This window comes from Bombina bombina, chromosome 3 (genome assembly GCF_027579735.1).
Source record: "Bombina bombina isolate aBomBom1 chromosome 3, aBomBom1.pri, whole genome shotgun sequence".
In the NCBI taxonomy this organism is placed as follows: domain Eukaryota; kingdom Metazoa; phylum Chordata; class Amphibia; order Anura; family Bombinatoridae; genus Bombina; species Bombina bombina.
Window position 1 is genome coordinate 813646324 of NC_069501.1, and position 18092 is coordinate 813664415.

Genomic DNA, 18092 nt, shown 5'->3' on the forward strand with positions numbered 1-18092 from the left:
GTTTTAAATAAAACAATACTGTACTATTTTGCTCTTCTTTTTATTTATTTATTTATTTATTTATTTATTTATTTATTTATTTATTGTGTACATACATATATCCTGTGATTCCACAAGCTCCATTATCCCAGACATCCAACTCTACCATACTCCAGAGGATGAAGAAGACAACATATATTGACAGATCCCACCTACATACCACACAGGAAGTCTCTCCATTACAGATTCAACGATTATCTCATATTAATTGAGGTAATTTCTAGTAAGTGGAACCTAACGGGGAGTGTGTTTTGATACTTTTGATACTTGCTATATATACTGTATATATGACCAGAGACTATTGTATTCAAACCGATTTTAGCACTGAAACACACTTGTCACTACATGTTTTAGTTAGAGAATATAATTTTAACCAATTTTAATTTTGACTGTCCTTTTATTAGGTTGCTTGAGGATTTGCTAAAAATCTTAAACATTTACATATTAAGGTCTACCTTCACTCTTTATTTTTTATTTTTTTAGTTCATGGGAAATGTCAAACCATGCAGCTAAGCTTTACTTTAAAGTCTTCTAGCCAGCCAGATTGACCTCATAGCTTCAAGCTTGGTGCTAACTCCAGAGCTCTGCATGATTCTAATGCAGTTGAAAGTGATTTTATAATATGCTGCTTACAGTCTAACTAGATCTACTGTAGGTAAAAAGATCATTTGCTGAGCATGGATTTGGACACGTCTTCTCATCTATTAATTATAGTTTTTAAACCTCTCAGTGACTTTCTCTCTAACAATATCTCACTTGGGGCCTTTAACCCATCAATATATGCTAAATAATGTAGTTCTTACTGTAGATCTAATAATTTCAATGGCTTCTATTAGCCATAGAATAGTTTGAGTTTAACATTTATATATATATATATATATATATATATATATATATATATATATATATACTGTACTATAATTTAGAACCACAATTACAGTATGAGACAGCTAAAATCAGTTTCTATATTCTATATAGAATCATGTATATATCAAAATTGAAATGGATAGATTAATTATGTCTTTGAATAGAAACATTTGCAATATACATGTATTGGCAAAAATGCTTATAGTAAAAGTTGTCACTGTTTTATTGTTCGCATGTTTTTCTGCACGTGCATGTGAAGCATATCGATATATTCTCAGTGCACTAGAATTGTAAATACTGCAGCTTCTCAGAGCCCAAGTGGGTTTTTTTATCATCTCAGCAATTAACAAATTGAGTCATTACCAGATGATACAAGCACCTTAGGCTCTCTGAGCAATGCTGTAGCTTTTTTAGAAGTATTTTTGCTAATACATGTATATTACAAAAATGCTTCCTATCTACCTTTAACCTTAATATTATATGAGGGTTTACCTATAACAGAAAACTGCAATAAAAACAGTCAGTCTGTTGAAAGCCTATTTGCAATATAGAACTTTAGTCTAAGAAAAAAAATTAAATGATTTATATATATATATATGCATATATATGCCCATGATAGAAGGACCAGCAAATCTGTAGGAAAATATCATGTGTATAGACAGTTCATTAGTGGTAGCAATTCCTCTTTATCTATGATCGATCTATTTACTAATTTGTCATGGGATTACGGAATAGAACATTTGTATAAAATTTACCAAGCTTACTGGATGGATAAGGAGATAAAGCAGCTGAATCCAATAAGTTTCACAGGATCAAGACTTATTTAAGGCAGTTTCTTATTTATTTTTTTGCATTATAATTCATGTGCTAAACCTACAATGACTTTATTGGCTCAAGTAGCATAAGCTATGGTGTACTTGCCCCCTGCAAAGAAGGTTCTTGATTTGAAAATCCTATTCTCCTGTGGTACAAACTAAGAGGTTGGACAACTCATTACTATTATTATTATTAATGATTTATCTTAAAAATAAATAAATAAAACAGGGAGATTAAATAGAATCGCCAATGGTTCAAGATACATGGTACAAGTCACTACCAAATATCTAAGCAGACACTATGGTGGTGCATAGAGCATATATAGATATTCTCTATGTGCCAGTGCACACTAATTGCTTTTACTGAAACATTGGTAACTTTTACTAAAAGTAGTTTTGCTAAAGCAAGTGTATTGCACAAATTAATCTATTACAAATTTAAATGCACTGAATTATTTTTTGATTAATGGAAACATTAATCAATCTCTGTAACAAACCCACCCACCCACCACCTACCAGCACGATCACCACCAACCACCAACCACCACCACCACATTTTTTTTATTTTTAAAAGAAGACATTTTGGGTAGGTTGACACAGTTCTTTTTCTAACTCAACATGCATTTATTGTTAGAGGAAATCGAACACATAGAGTCATGGCCAAAAATATTGGCATTCCTGCATTTCTGTCAGATAATGCACCTGTTCGCCCAGAAAATCTGACACACAAAACTCCAAAAATGGACTGGACAAAATTATTGGCACCCTCAATTTAATATTTGGTAGCAAATCCCTTAGAAAAAAAGAACTGAAATCAATCGCTTCCTGTAACCTTCAATGAGATTCCTACACCTCTCTACTGGAATTTTGGACCACTCTTTCGCCAACTGCTCGAGGTCTCTCAGATTGGAAGGGTTCCTTTTCCCAACTGCTGTTTTGAGATCTCTCCACAGGTGCTCTATGTGATTGAGATCTGGACTCATTGCTGGCCAGTTTAGTACTCTCCAGCGCTTTGTCTTCAATAATTTTTTGGGTGCTTTTTGACATGTGCTTTGGGTAATAGTCCTGCTGTAATGCCCATGACCTCGGACTAAGACCCAACTATCTGACACTGTGCCCTACATTGCACCGCATAATTATGTGGTAGTCTTTCAGTGCCTGAAGCAGCAAAGCAACCCCAAAAATTCAGTGAACCTCCACCATGTTTGAATGTAGGGACTGTATTCTTTTCTTTAAAAGCCTCATTTCTTTTTCTGAAAACAGTAGAATAATGGGCTTTACCAAAAAGCTGTAATTTTGTTTCGTCTGTTCACAACACATTCTCTCAAAAAAAAATTGGCTTCCTCAGGTAAGTTTTGACAAACTCCAATCTGGCTTTTTTTATGTTTCTGTGTCAGAAGTGGAGTCCTCCTGGGTCTCTTACCGTAGCATCCCTTTTTATTCAGATGGCGACGTATAGTGTGAGTTGACACATTTGTACCCTGTGTCTGAAGGTCAACTTGAATTTGTCTGGAAGTTGATTGAGGTTCTTTATCCACCATTCACACAATCCTTCATTGCAATCTTAGATAAATGTTTCTCTTTCGTCCACGTTCAGGGAGATTAGCTATAGTTACATGGGCTGTAAACTTCTTAACAATGTTGCGCACAGTGGACACAGGAACATTGTAAGAACTATCAGTGTAAATGGTTAAATCAGTGTCTGCAAAATGTTGTATAGCCAAAGATATACGGCTAGATTTAGAGTTGGGCGGTAGCCATCAAAACCAGCGTTAGAGGCTCCTAACGCTGGTTTTTACCGCCCTCTGGTATTTTGAGTCAGTCAGGAAAGGGTCTAACGCTCACTTTGCAGCCGCGACTTTTCCATACCACAGATCCCCCTACGCCATTTGCGTATCCTATCTTTTCAATGGGATCTTCCTAACGCCGGTATTTAGAGTCGTGGCTGAAGTGAGCGTTAGAAATCTAACGACAAAACTCCAGCCGCAAAAAAAAGTCAGTAGTTAAGAGCTTTCTGGGCTAACGCTGGTTTATAAAGCTCTTAACTACTGTGCGCTAAAGTACACTAACACCCATAAACTACCTATGTACCCCTAAACTGAGGTCCCCTCACATCGCTGCCACTCTAATTAAATTTTTTAACCCCTAATCTGCCATCCGCACGCTGCCGCAAGCTATGTTATACTTATGTACCCCTAATCTGCTGCCCCTAACACCGCTGACCCCTATATTATATTTATTAACCCCTAATCTGCCCCCCTCAACGTTGCCTCCACCTGCCTACACTTATTAACCCCTAATCTGCCGACCGGACCGAGCCGCTATTATAATAAAGTTTTACAGGTAACTTTGTAATTATTTTAACCAGGTACAATAGCTATTAAATAGTTAATAACTATTTAATAGTTACCTAGTTAAAATAATTACAAAATTACCTGTAAAATAAATCCTAACCTAAGTTACAACTAAACCTAACACTACACTATCAATAAATAAATTAAATAAAATACCTACAATTACCTACAATTAAACCTAACACTACACTATCAATAAATTAATTAAATACAATACCTACAAATAAATACATTTAAATAAACTAACTAAAGTACAAAAAATTAAAAAGAACTAAGTTACAAAAAATAAAAAAATATTTACAAACATTAGAAAAATATTACAACAATTTTAAACTAATTACACCTACTCTAAGCCCCCTAATAAAATAACAAAGCCCCCCAAAATAAAAAAAATGCCCTAACCTATTCTAAATTAACCCCTTAATGACCACAGCACTTTTCCATTTTCTGTCCGTTTGGGACCAAGGCTATTTTTACATTTTTGCGGTGTTTGTGTTTAGCTGTAATTTTCTTCTTACTCATTTACTGTACCCACACATATTATATACCGTTTTTCTCGCCATTAAATGGACTTTCTAAAGATACCATTATTTTCATCATATCTTATAATTTACTATAAAAAAAATTATAAAATATGAGGAAAAATGGAAAAAAACACACTTTTTCTAACTTTGACCCCCAAAATCTCTTACATATCTAAAACCACCAAAAAACACCCATGCTTAATAGTTTCTAAATTTTGTCCTGAGTTTAGAAATACCCAATGTTTACATGTTCTTTGCTTTTTTTGCAAGTTATAGGGCCATAAATACAAGTAGCACTTTGCTATTTCCAAACCATTTTTTTCCAAAATTAGCGCTAGTTACATTAGAACACTGATATCTTTCAGGAATCTCTGAATATCCATTGACATGTATATATTTTTTTTTAGTAGACATCCCAAAGTATTGATCTAGGCCAATTTTGGTATATTTCATTCCACCATTTCACCGCCAAATGCGATTAAATACAAAAAATTGTTCACTTTTTCACAAATTTTTTCACAAACTTTCGATTTCTCACTGAAATTATTTACAAACAACTTGTGCAATTATGGCATAAATGGTTGTAAATTCTTCTCTGGGATCCCCTTTGTTCAGAAATAGCAGACATATATGGCTTTGGCGTTGCTTTTTGGTAATTAGAAGGCCGCTAAATGCCACTGCGCACCACAAGTGTATTATGCCCAGCAGTTAAGGGGTTAATTAGGGAGCTTTTAGGGAGCTTGTAGGGTTAATTTTAGCTTTAGTGTAGTGTAGTAGACAACCCCAAGTATTGATCTAGGCACATTTTGGTATATTTCATGCCACCATTTCACCGCCAAATGCGATCAAATTAAAAAAAACGTAAAATCTTTTACAATTTTAGGTTTCTCACTGAAATCATTTACAAACAGCTTGTGCAATTATGGCACAAATGGTTGTAAATGCTTGTCTGGGATCCCCTTTGTTCAGAAATAGCAGACATATATGACTTTGGCGTAGCTTTCTGGTAATTAGAAGGCTGCTAAATCCTGCTGCGCCTCACACGTGTATTATGGCTAGCAGTGAAGGGGTTAATTAGGGAGTTTGTAGGGAGCTTGCAGGGTTAATTTTAGCTTTAGTGTAGAGATCAGCCTCCCATCTGACACATCCCACCCCCTGATCCCTCCCAAACAGCTCCCTTCCCTCCCCCACCCCACAATTGTCCCCACCATCTTAACTACTGGCAGAAAGTCTGCCAGTACTAAAATAAAAGGGTTTAAAAAAAAAAAAAAATTTTTTTAGCATATTTACATATGCTACTGTGTAGGATCCCCCCCTTAGCCCCCAACCTCCCTGATCCCCCCAAAACCGCTCTCTAACCCTCCCCTCTGCCTTATTGGGGGCCATCTTGGGTACTGGCAGCTGTCTGCCAGTACCCAGTTTGCAATAAAAAGTGCTTTTTTTTGTTTGTTAGTTTTTTTCTGTAGTGTAGCTTCCCCCCCCACACACAGACAAACCCCCACCACCTTGCTGATCGTTTTTTTTTTGCGTTTTTAACATTTTTTTTAACATTTTTTTATTTGCGCATTTTCTGTAGTGTAGCGGTTCCCACCCGCTCCCTCCCCGTGCACGCGCCCGCCCCCACCCTCCCGTGCACGCGCACGCACCCGTGCGCGCCCCCAGCCACCCCCGCCCACGATCCCGCCCCCCTTCACATCACCAGGGCCATCGATGGGCGCCACCCGCCTCCCGGTCCGGCTCCCACCCACCAACGCATTAAGCCACAGATCTCCGGTGCAGAGAGGGCCACAGAGTGGCTCTCTCTGCACCGGATGGCTTAAAAAGGTTATTGCAGGATGCCTCCATATCGAGGCATCACTGCAATAACCGGAAAGCAGCTGGAAGCGAGCAGGATCGCTTCCAGCTGCTTTCCACACTGAGGACGTGCAGGGTACGTTCTCAGGCGTTAACTGCCTTTTTTCTGAGGACGTACCCTGCACGTCCTCAGCCGTTAAGGGGTTAAAAAAGTTCAAAGCTCTTTTACCTTACCAGCCCTTAAAAGGACCTTTTGTGGGGCATGCCCCAAAGAATTAAGCTCTTTTGCCTGTAAAAGAAAAATACAACCCCCCCCAACATTACAACCCACCACCCACATACCCCTAATCTAACCCAAACCCCCCTTTAATAAACCTAACACTAAGCCCCTGAAGATCATCCTACCTTATCTTCACCACGCCGAGTTCACCGATCGATCCAGAAGAGCTCCTCTGATGTCTTGATCCAAGCCCAAGCAGGGGGCTGAAGATGTCCATGATCCGACTGAAGTCTTCATCCAAGCGGGAGCTGAAGAGGTCCATGATCGGGCTGAAGTCTTCTATCAAGCGGCATCTTCAATCTTCTTTCTTCCGGATCCATGTTCATCCCGCCGACGCGGAACATCCATCTTCACCGACGACTTCCCGACGAATGACGGTTCCTTTAAGGGACGTCATCCAAGATGGCGTCCCTCGAATTCCGATTGGCTGATAGGATTCTATCAGCCAATCGGAATTAAGGTAGGAAAATTCTGATTGGCTGATGGAATCAGCCAATCAGAATCAAGTTGAATCCCAATCAGATTGAGCTTGCATTCTATTGGCTGTTCCGATCAGCCAATAGAATGCAAGCTCAATCTGATTGGCTGATCCAATCAGCCAATCGGATTGAACTTGAATCTGATTGGCTGATTCCATCAGTCAATCAGAATTTTCCTACCTTAATTCCGATTGGCTGATAGAATCTTGGATGACGTCCCTTAAAGGAACCTTCATTCTTCAGTTGGACGTCGGAAGAAGAAGATGGATCCGCGCTGGAGGTCTTCAAGATGGAGCCGTTCGTCATCGGATGAAGATAGAAGATGCCGCTTGGATCAAGATGGTTGCCGGTCCGGATCTCCTCTTCTTCCCGGATAGGATGAAGACTTTGGAGCCTCTTCTGGACCTCTTCAGCCACGGCTTGATAGAATACTTCAGCCGGATTATGGATTGCCAGCCCCCGCTTGGGCTTGGATCAAGACTTCGGAGGACGGATCGGTGAACCTGGCATGGTGAAGATAAGGTAGGAAGATCTTCAGGGGCTTAGTGTTAGGTTTATTTAAGGGGGGTTTGGGTTAGATTAGGGGTATGTGGGTGGTGGGTTGTAATGTTGGGGGGGGGTATTGTATGGTTTTTTTACAGGCAAAAGAGCTGAATTATTTGGGGCATGCCTCGCAAATGGCCCTTTTCAGGGCTGGTAAGGTAAAAGAGCTTTGAACTTTTTTTATTTTGAATAGGGTAGGGCATTTTTTTATTTTGGGGGTCTTTGTTATTTTATTAGGGGGCTTAGAGTAGGTGTAATTAGTTTAAAATTGTTGTAATATTTTTCTAATGTTTGTAAATATTTTTTTATTTTTTGTAACTTAGTTCTTTTTTATTTTTTGTACTTTAGTTAGTTTATTTAATTGTAGTTATTTGTAGGTATTGTATTTAATTAATTTATTGATAGTGTAGTGTTAGGTTTAATTGTAGATAATTGTAGGTAGTTTATTTAATTTATTTATTGATAGTGTAGTGTTAGGTTTAATTGTAACTTAGGTTAGGATTTATTTTACAGGTAATTTTGTAATTATTTTAACTATTTTAGCTATTAAATAGTTATTAACTATTTAATAGCTATTGTACCTGGTTAAAATAATTACAAAGTTAGGGTTTATTTTACAGGTAAGTATTTAGCTTTAAATAGGAATAATTTATATAATAAGAGTTAATTTATTTCGTTAGATTTAAATTATATTTAACTTAGGGGGGTGTTAGTGTTAGGGTTAGACTTAGCTTTAGGGGTTAATCCATTTATTAGAGTAGCGGCGAGATCCGGTCGGCAGATTAGGGGTTAATTATTGTAGGTAGCTGGCAGCGACGTTGTGCGGGGCAGATTAGGGGTTAATAAATATAATATAGGGGTCGGTGGTGTTAGGGGTAGCAGATTAGGGGTACATAGGTATAATGTAGGTTGCGGCGGTGTACGGAGCAGCAGATTAGGGGTTAATAATAATATGCAGGGGTCAGCGATAGCAGGGGTAGCAGATTAGGGGTTAATACATATAATATAGGGGTCGGCGGTGTTAGGGGCAGCAGATTAGGGGTACATAGGTATAATGTAGGTTGCGGCGGTGTACGGAGCGGCAGATTAGGGGTTAAAAAAAATATGCAGGTGTCAGCGGTAGCGGGGGCGGCAGATTAGGGGTTAATAAGTGTAAGGTTAGGGGTGTTTAGACTCGGGGTACATGTTAGAGTGTTAGGTGCAGACGTAGGAAGTGTTTCCCCATAGAAAACATGTTAGGGTGTTAGGTGTAGACATAAATGTATTTTCCCCATAGGAATCAATGGGGCTGCGTTAGGAGCTGAACGCTGCTTTTTTGCAGGTGTTAGGTTTTTTTCAACTCAAATGGCCCCATTGTTTTCTATGGGGGAATCGTGCACGAGCACGTTTTTGAAGCTGGCCGCGTCCGTAAGCAACGCTGGTATTTAGAGTTGCAGTGGCGGTAAATATGCTCTACGCTCCCTTTTTTGGAGCCTAACGCAGCCATTCTGTGAACTCTAAATACCAGCGGTATTTAAAAGGTACGGGGGAAAAAAAGCACGCATAGCTAACGCACCCCTTTGGCCGCAGAACTCTAAATCTAGCCGATAGCCTCTAGTACTGCTCGCTGTGCTGAGTAGTATGGTGGGAGTTTTATTAAAAGGCGACATTCTCTGGAAATGCAGACAACTGCGCTTCCAGTATAAAACTTACCCTCCTTAAAATCTTTGGAGATGGACTTGTAACATTGAGATTGTCCATGCTTTTCCATAATTGTTGTTCTCAAATCCTCAGACAATTTTGTGTTGCTCTTTCTCTTCTCCATGCTCAGTGTGGCACACAGAGACATACAACAGAAAGGTTAAGTAACATTTTCACCATTTTAACTGGTTGCCAGTGTGATTTCTATGTTGTCAGCACCTGTTAATTAGTACAGGTGCGTTTAATTACAAAATTCAGTAGCATCACAAACTTGGAATGCAATTATTTCTTACAATTTTGAGAAGGTGCCAATAATTTTGTCCAGTCCATTTTTGCAGTTTTGTATGGAATGTGTCAGATTTGACTTTTTTTTCTCCACTTTTTTTTTTTTCATACCAATACAAACAAAAGAAATAAACATGAGACTGCCTAAACATTTGTAATTGCAACAATTTTCTAGAAGTAGTGCATTATCTGACAGAAATGCAGGGGTGCCAATATTTGGCCATGACTGTAATTTCATTTTTTCCCCTTTAAGTAGGGGATCATATCCTGCAGATATTATGGACCACTTTGTTGACAACACTTTGGATAACCTTAACTTAGATTAACTAAACCTCTGCACATTGTGTTTTAGGGCATCCAGTGTATTTTCCTTTTCTGTATGCAGTCAGACTATTTTTTTCAGTTGATTCTTTTAGCTGTAATGCTCTATACAGTATGCAGGCATGAAAACAAAGTATTTTTGTAGACTGATTTTGTAAATAAGTCAAGACTGTAAAAAAGCTAATAATATTTTTTATATCTCCTGGGTCTACCAGCTGTAATATTCTGCAGAATAAGCTTATTGAAAAGTTGTATGTTCCTCTTCTGGTGAATTACATGAGTATCAGATCTAAACTCAGTGCGATAAGGTCTAAGACCAATTTGCATCCAATATGGATCCAAACTAGTGATTATGATTAAGTAGCTATTTTGGTGCATACTCACCACCCGAAGTTAAGAAGCACTGGTTTTAGGAAAGCTCCTTCTTAACATGTTCGCAACCTCAGAGTCTGCAGATGTCAAACATTCCAAATGAATTTGTCCTCAGTGACTAATACACTATTCTCTCACTCAGTTGGTTGTGCAAAATCAGTGGGCAGAGCTGATCGAGCATTTCAATGGTTAATTCCAGCAGCATATGCTGCATCAGAGGCCATGAAAGTATATGGGCAGGTACCTTGTTTTGGAACATTGTCCAAAAGCATAGTTATAAATGGGGGCTAAAGACTGGACATGCACATTCATTGAGCCTTAAAACCACTGGAAGCATCAATGCCTTTTGTGATTTCCAGAATAAAAAACAGAATTTTTCTATAAGCTAAGTATAATAATTTAGATTAAAAGCTTTATAGAATTTTTACTGTTTAACATAATCAGGCAGGGACTTTTATGAACCGTAAAATGTCCTTGATCATTTAATGCATTGCAAGCAGACTTTAAAAAAAATCTAATAAAAATCTAGTAATGACTATTAAAACAACATATCATAATATTTGTAAATGTCCAATTTTATGGTCACCAATACATAAAATTACTTCACAGTAATAATTATAGATTACAGACTATTGAAAAGTATTTATTGTTTTTCTTTAACTAAATCATGTATGTAAGCTGTAATTATCGATGTTCATTTAAAACATGTATAACATAGTGCAATAATTCTGTTAATATTGTATTGTCTTGACTTTGTTATGTTATAACTGTGCATATTAATATCTAATTTTATCAGTTGTTGAGTAAATGTTGATAAAATTAATAAATATATATATATATATATATATATATATATATATATATATATATATATATATTAACAAAGAGATAGATACATACGTACATGTCTAGATATGTATCTATATGAGTGTGTGTGAAAGTGTGAAAGTTTATTGTGATGTTTCGGGACAACACAGTATCCCTTTCTCAGTAGTCTAAGGGATACTCTGCTGTCCCGAAACGTCACAATAAACCACGCTTTTGCTTGAATTGATGACTAAAGTCCAGGGATTGTTTACTGTTGATTGTATAGATTGTGTGTGCTTACACTTATAGCACCCCGGCAGCTGATTCAAGTTCGTGAGAGTGCATCTTCTACTGTGTACTGTTATATATAAATATATATATATATATATATATATACTGTATATATATATACATATATGTATATATATATATATATATATATATATATATATATATATATACACTGTATATATATTTATATATTACGGAGCCCCAGAGGTGTCACACAAGATTTTTTTTTTTAAATCGTGAGCACATTTTTCTAAATCGTACTCACGATTTAGCAAAATTGTGCGCACGATTAAGCTATATCGTGCGCTTAATTTAGTTATATTGTGCGCACAATTTAGTTACCGTATATCATGAGCACGATTTACCTATATCGTGAGCACGAATTACCTATATCGTGCACACGATTTAGTTAAATCGTGCTCACGATTTAGCTATATCATGAGCACGATTTCGCTAAATCGTGCTCACAATTTATAATAAATTATAATCATGCTATTCCATCTTAAGCATGAATCCTCCCACTTACAGCACCACCTAATATTACTTTCAGTTTCAGTTCAGTCCAGTCAGTGTGTTAGGATCAATACAGATTGGTAAGTGTGGACCTCAGCTTCAGTCAATGTTAGCATTATGTTATGTGACAAACAGTACATTTAGTATTGCAATGCTCACAAAGTATATTTATATCCTTTCACAATTCAATGCAATTATATTCAAATTATTGGAGGTGAAATAGGTGTAAATTATATTATATTTAAAGTATATATTGAACAGAAATTAGTTAATTATTCAGGTTAAAAACTGGTTTCTCAAAACAAAATAGTTGTGCTCCCTGTAAAGAATTATGAATTGTACAATTTCAAATACATATTTTTCTGTAATTTCTTTATAAAATATTGTCACATTCTTATGTCTTTTTTTAAGCAGGCAATTTGTTTTTTATTAATACTATAGAAACATCTAATTTGATTCCACTACCTAAAGAAAACAATGGCAGTGAGAACTGTACACATTTTCATAATGCTCTGTGCACAATAGAATCATGGATGCCTGTGTTATTGTACACACAATGCTGTACATTGCAAAGCTTATACAAAATATAGGGATTAGAGCCCAAAGCAGTATAGCTGCAAAATGTGTTCACATTGAGATATCTGTCTGAGTACAATGTAAAGTTTAAAGGGACAGTCTACGTCAAATGTTTTATTGTGTAAATAGATAGTGCCTTTACTACCCATTCCCCAGCTTTGCACAACTAACATTGTTATATTAATATAATTTATAAGAACTAAAATCAATATGGTATTTTAAAAGTTTTTCACAGCAAGACAAAAGCTAGTTAATGTGTACCATATAGATCAGGGTTCTTCAAAGCATGGGTCAGGACCCATTACTGGGTCACAACACCATGTGTACTGGGGCGCGACTTGTGTGTATGTTGTAGGAGTGTGTGTGGTGTATTGTATGAGATTGTGTGTGTGCTGTGCATGTGGTGTGTATGAGAGTGTGTGGGATGTGTGTTGTATGAGAGTGTGTGTGTTGTATGAGTGTGTGTGTGTGTGTGGTGTGTATGTTATATGAGTGTGTGTGGTATGTGTGTTGTATGAGTGTGTGTGGTATGCGTGTAATATGAAAGTGTGTGTGTTATATGAAAGTGTTTGTGTGTTGTATGAGAGAGTGTGTGTTATATGAAAGTGTGTGTGTTGTAAGAGAGTGTATGGGGTGAGTGTGTGTTATATGAAAGTGTGTGTGTTGTATGAGAGTGTGTGTGGTATGTGTGTTACATGAAAATGTGTGTTGTATGAGAGTGTGTTTGTGTGTGTTGTATGAGAGTTTGTGGTGTGTGTGTTACATGAAAATGTGTGTTGTATGAGAGTGTGTTGTATTATTGTGTGTGTGTTGTATGAGTGTGTGGTGTGTGTTTTGTATGACTGAGTGTGTATTTGCCCTGGTTTTTTGTTGTATGAGTGTGTGGTGTGTGTGTTGTATGAGAGTGTGTTATTACGTTTTACAACGCTTTCAAATTTGACTACAATCAGGAATAAAGCATGCACATATTTTAGTCTCCTTGCCAAAAATTGCAGCTATCATGTTGTTTATTTCTTAAGAAATTTTCAGACCAAGTATAAAAATGTGGTATCATGGCACTGGGTCTTGGGGGAAAAAGTTTGAACAACCCTGATATAGATAACACTGAGCTGACTCTCGTTGAATCGTGATTGATCACTGATTGGCTAAATTCAAGTATGCACACACCTCTGAGATAAGGGGGATTGGTGCAAAGCCTTAGATACAAGGTAATCACAGATTATTTAGCATTGTATTGTGAAAGGATAACTATGCTTTGATTGCAATACTAAGGGCTCGATTTATCAAAGCCCTACGGCTGCAAATTCTCGCAAGAACTTGCTCGCCGTAATTCCCTAACCTCTTTGCCACCTCTAAGGTGGCGAAATTCAATCTCTGCGGTCTAGTCCGACCGAGGAGATTGACAGCTCCTGCCCTTGTCTGTGCACGGGCAGGGGGCGGGATTGAACGCAAGCGCAAAATTGCGCTTGTGTGCAATGGTGATTACCTGCGGGTTATTTCGCCCCGCCACAGGTGAGCTGAGGCATACAGGGGCGTATATACACGCCCCTGCCCGCCTTAGTTTTGATAAATCTAGCCCTAAATGTACTGTTTGTCACATAACATAATGCTAACATTGGGCTTTTAGAAATCCATGTGACTGAAGCTGAGGTGCACAGTTACTTCCAAAAAAGAAGTGATTCATTGGCACTATGTGGGTAATTGGAAGATCACGCTATGGGGACATACTGGCATGATTTGTTTGTATGAGTGGAATCAGTGCTGCGGTTATGGTCTCCATTGATTTGGGAGTCCAACCCCATTGCAGTTTATGTTAATGTATAATTTCTTATACCCTAGTTTAATTTCTGTCAGAGTAAACTGGTGATATAACTAGCATTGACCTATTTTGGATACTAGCTTTTTAGTTAATCACAATAAAGTGTTAGGTTTTATTATTTGAGGAAGATAGTGCGCCAAATCTCTCATTTCCTATCTTGTTTCTCCTTATCCCTTTTTCTTCTATATTTCCTTTTATCTGTTGAATTTGATAAGTGTACAGTTACTTACCAGTTTGTGCTGATCCTTGTAGGTATATATATGCATATAACTGACAAATAGGGCTCAATTTATCACTCAAGGGGCGGACAGGGGCGGACATATTTGCCCCTGTCCGCCCCAGCTCTCCTCTGGTGGGCAGCAATATGCTGCCAGAATTAAACATTGCACACAAGCGCTATTTTGTGTTCGCCTGCGATCCCCCTACCTGCCCACACACAGCCAATCACGCGAAGGCAGGAGCTGTCAATCACCCTGGTTGGACGAGGAGAAGTGGGTAGGAAAGCAGCGGTCTCATGGCTGCTTAATAAATCGTGACTGTAGGTTCTCTTGTGAGAACCTACAGTCATAGGGAGGAGAAGGGCTTTATAAATCAAGCCCATAGTGATGTCCAGTTCATGAACGATGCTGTAGAATTACATAATTAACAAGTGCATAATAAAAAGTCAATGCAAAAACACCTACTCTGAATTTCAAATTAGCAGTACATTTTTTTCTGACAAATTAATTTTTTCTCTCATATTCCAAACCCTCTGTATCATGTAACAGACATCAGCCAATCACAGACTAGTATACGTATACCATGTGAGCTTGTGCACATGCTCAGTAGGATTTTGTTCCCTAGAAAGTGTGAATATAAAAAGACTGTGTACAATTTGATAATGGAAGTAAATTGGAAAGTGTCTTAAAACTGCATGCTCTGTCTGAATCATAAAAGGTTATTTTGACTTGACTGTCCCATTTAACTAACTACTTTGCAATGAAACACTCAGTTAACAGTGCACTGATTCAAATATAAGGTCACAGCAGTTCTCAATAGACCCCTGCCTTACCCCTAACTGCACCTTAAATTATCCCTTACTGTCCCTTACTATAAATACTCCTCACCATAACTTAACCCTAAGGATCCTTGTTGACCCTAACTGCCCCTAAATTAACCCCATTAATATTGCTGTGGAGCTCTGGGATAATAGTTATTGTGATAATGTAAATGTATTATAATACCTATTAGGTAAATAAAGTGGGTATCACTTCCCTGTGTATGATCATAGATAACCAGTCTTTTGTAAGATATACAACTATTAGGCAAATACAACAGTACAAAACCCAGCATACTCTGTTCTATGCACTGTGTTGGAACCCACACAATATATGCAGCATACTCTGTTGTATGCACCATGTTCTATGTATTTGCCCTGGTTTTTCATATACAACAAAAGACTGGTTGCAAACTATTATAAATAGGGAGAAAAATAAGGAGAAGTAGTCCTTATAAAAAGATAGGGAATTCAGCACTCTCATATACACATTTAAAGAAACAGATATATAAATATCACAATGTATCAACCTTAGTTTTCGGATAAATAGAGCTCAAGTGTGGTGCCAGGTGAAAACCCAGAATAAAGACTTGACAACTAGCATGCTTGCAGGGCACTCATAATTTTATTATTTACAAAAAAGCAAAAAATATTTTTTCTTAATAAAAGTCATATGACCATAAAAGTAAATTAGAACAAAATTTATTCAAAAATGTGAGCTAAAAAGCTAAGTGAGACGTCTCATAGGAAAATGAAGTATCTAAAAATGAGTGGCTAAATATAATAGTGACAATGCAACACCTCTATTAGAGGACAACCCCAAAAGAGAGAATAATATGAGGGTAATGTTGTCATAATAATATCATGAGGATCTATGCAGTTCACATAAACATTGAGCCAGAGTAATATAATCACAAGAATACTGTAGAATGCATATTTTCAAATTGGAGTGAAATATGGACACAGGAAAAAACTTTTTGCACAATCATATGCAGCATACAGCTATACCGAATCTTAAAACACAACACCAAAATCAGTGGACAGTCCCAAAGTTAAGGGTCAGTACTGTCATGATATAAATATAGGATCTATGTGTTTTTAAAGATGGGTATTGTATAGTACATTTTGCATACATTCTGACAAGCTGGATATTAGTAAAGCAGCAGCATTTAACATGAACACATCACAATTTAAAGGAAGTCCTTCCAAATCTGTTGTGAACAGGCATCCACTTGTATTGCGGGAGGAAAAAATGGATGAAGTAAATTTCCACTGCCTGTAAATAACAACACAGTCATAGCATGCACTCAAAGTCTTTGTGATGTAAATCAAGAACAGAATCCTTGAAAGAAAGCTGCAAATCCGGTGAAAGTTCCTGTGTTGCACAAAACTGCAAAATTAAGTAGTAAATCACTCCAGCAAACTGCAATTCTTTGAGGTGTAGTAGAAATTTCCAAAAGACAGGCGTCTCATCAAAGCAATCAGCTGGTACAACTGCCCCTTTGAAAGTTACAGCCCATCCGATACTCCAAGTCTTCCAAGGGCGCATGTATCTGTGAGTAGCAGTCCTCCATGTATAAATAAATAGGGTATTATCCGGTTAATGTCTGCTTCACCCTGTATTAGATTTAACAGATAAACACCACTCAACCCGGTAAGTCCTCAAACCGGGAGGGGATAGATGGTACTGTGAGGTGGGCTGCAGCGTTCTGCTTTCAGTAATCCTTATTGGATCGTCTGCTTGAATGAATCGTAGCAAGAATAGTATCTCCAGAATCAGAATTGGCTGCTTGAGAAGTAGGCAAAATTATTATGTAGGAAGCCAAAAATATAACGAGATAAACCTCTGATTCTTCAGATAGAGATCGGAGCTACATAATTATGCATCCTATCATGGCCGCGGCTTGGTCACGCCCCCCTAGTTTTGCTTATTTTTTATTAACATTGTGCTGGTTTCAGACTCCTACCCAAGCCTCAAAGTGTCAGATGTATATGTGCTTTACAGACCACTGCTGGCTCCTGTTTGTCTAATCTGTCTTTTCATATGCAGAAAAGGGGGGGGTATCTGCACCCAGCCCCTTTTGTTCCAGCTAATTTTCTCAACAGTGCTAACTTTGGAGCTTGATTTTTAGATCAGTATCTGTGCATATTCTTCTTTAGAGTAGTGTCTATTACATGCAGTAATAAGAAAATTGGTGTATACTGTCCCTTTAAGCATGAATTCTCCCCCTTACAGATCAGTCTGCTCCTCCCCTAGCTAGTCATGATTGGATGACCTATCTACAGGAGGAGGAGCTCCCGCCCACCAGCTACTAGTACTTTCAGTTCACAGTTCATTGTGTCAGGAGAGATGGGAAGTCAGATTCAACTTGATGAATCAGTTCATTTCTGACAGTTCGTTTAACTGAACTAGTTCATGAACCACTTAATCAGTTCTCTTGTTGGGACAGTAAAGGATAATTTAAGGTGCAGTTAGGGGTAAAGGCAGGGGTCTATTGAGAACTGCTGTGACCTTATATTTGAATCAGTGTACTGTTAACTGTTCAGAGGAGAATTGCCTGGTATTTCAGGGCTGGACTAACCATGTCGGCGGGATCAGACTGATATACTACAGGAAAGTTTTCCTCTGTGAAAAGCACAATTGGGCAGAAAGAAGCTACTTCCAGGTGGTAACCGGGCCATAGAACAAGCTATTGA